The sequence below is a fragment of the Octopus bimaculoides genome, chromosome 24 (genome assembly GCF_001194135.2).
Source record: "Octopus bimaculoides isolate UCB-OBI-ISO-001 chromosome 24, ASM119413v2, whole genome shotgun sequence".
In the NCBI taxonomy this organism is placed as follows: Eukaryota; Metazoa; Mollusca; class Cephalopoda; order Octopoda; family Octopodidae; genus Octopus; species Octopus bimaculoides.
In genome coordinates, this window is record NC_069004.1 from 60893 (window position 1) to 62961 (window position 2069).

A 2069-nucleotide genomic window follows, 5' to 3' on the forward strand; every position below is an offset into this window, starting at 1 on the left:
TATATATATATATATATATATATGTATATATATATATATATTTCGTTTTCTTTTGGTGCAAAGTCAGAAGTGAGATTTGCCGGTCCATATGTAATTTCCTTGTTGTTTCCTTCTTTTTTTATCCGTTTACGACTTCCTTCTTCTTCGTCTTCAACTTCTGCATATTTTTCTTATTTTCTTCTTCTTCCTCGTCCTTTCTTTTGTCGTCCCACCACGACCACCAATTCCACCGCACGGGTCTGCAACTTTCTTACTGTCACCTCTTCTTCCCCCCTTCACTGTCTGCTTGTCACACATTCGATGCCCCTCTCCACCCAGCACCTTTACTCCCTCCTTCTCGTCTATCCTCTCTCTCTCTCTCCTCCTCTATCTCTCTCACGACCTTCTGTCTGTGTGTCACAGCCAAACTTTATTACTTATGGAAAACAAAAACAAAACAAAATAGATAAAAACATAAAATTAAGAAAACAACTCCAGCCCCCCCCCCCTCTTACGTTCGGAATAAAAAATATAAAAGAAATAAATGAATAAGTAAAGAATGTAGCTGATGGCTTAAAACGGTGAGCTTTCGACCGAGGCCCCTGTCCCCGTTAGGACTCCCTTGAACAGCGGTTCTCAACCATATTTTTACCATTGAACCCTTTTGATTCCCTCACAACCATTCCGTGTTTAAGAAATCCTATTGCATTCCCATAATTAAACATTATTAGAAATTGGAATAAAAGAAAGATTGTTGAAGTATTTTGAGTTTTGTAGAAGGACGACCAAGTTTTTTGCAGATGAATTTTAACAGCAAAATCTTATATGGAACCCCTAGGGTCATGTGGACCGTAGCTGAGAACCACTGCGCTAGATATTGCGATGAAATCTCCCTCAAGGCCCGAAAAAGAGATGGCCAGATTGTGCGACCAGGTGGGGATTATTTGTGTTTTAGTAGGAAACACTCCTGAAGATCTCCTTGTTTAAGTTCAATGATAACAGCGTGAAACCATAGTGCGGAAGTAACTCAAGGCAATATACATACATACATACATGCATACATATATAGAAATATACATCTGCATACATGTATGCCTACAAAACATATATATGTGTATGGATGCTTATATATATAGATAGATAGATGATTGCTTATACATTCATATACATAGATATGTATATCTATCTATCTATCTATCTATTTATCTATCTATCTATGCACATATATATACATATATATGCGCGTGTGTGTATGTGTACATGCAGGCAAATTGTAGACATTCGGAATTAATCATCCACTGACATAATCAGTGACACACACACAGAAACGCACAAATATACCTATGTATATGCATACCTATATATATATATATATATATATATATATATATCTGTGTGTGTGTGTGTGTGTGTGTGTGTGTGCATAAAGATACGTACACACACACATACACATGTATGTATATTGGGAATTAATCATCCAGTGATTTAATCTCTCTTTAAGTCAAAATGTCGAACCTTGACTTGACAGATTAGCCGTGTTATCTTTAGGGTTTTTCTAGCCACAAAATAATTCATAATTTACGTCACACACACACACACACACACACGCGCGCATAATAATCACTGTGTTTATCTTTCTATTCAGTTATACACCATACACACATACATACGTACGTACGCTCGTACATACCTACATGTATGTATGTATGGTCTTAGAGCAGCCAATCGATGTTGTATGAGACATGTTCAGTTCCGACGAGTGCTGTACGTCAACAGGTTCAATCCATAGCCAAAGTGTGTTCGATCCACAGCATTCTGAAAAGGTCTCATTTATCGATGGTCCCGCGTTCTCTCTTGAACCCTAACCCTAACACTCTCTGACCGAAGAAGACCCTGCTTGAGATGTGTAGTGAGGCTGTTGAGCAGCAAAGAGATCATGGTCGTGTCTAGGATGGAAAGAAGGGAATTCCACACATGCTTGACCGTTTCTTTTGCGTTCGGAACTGTGAGTGCATCCTTGCAATCCCGAAGAACCATCCCATGCTGCCATCACTCTAGAAACAAAGATAAAAGACGTTCCGACCAGTTGC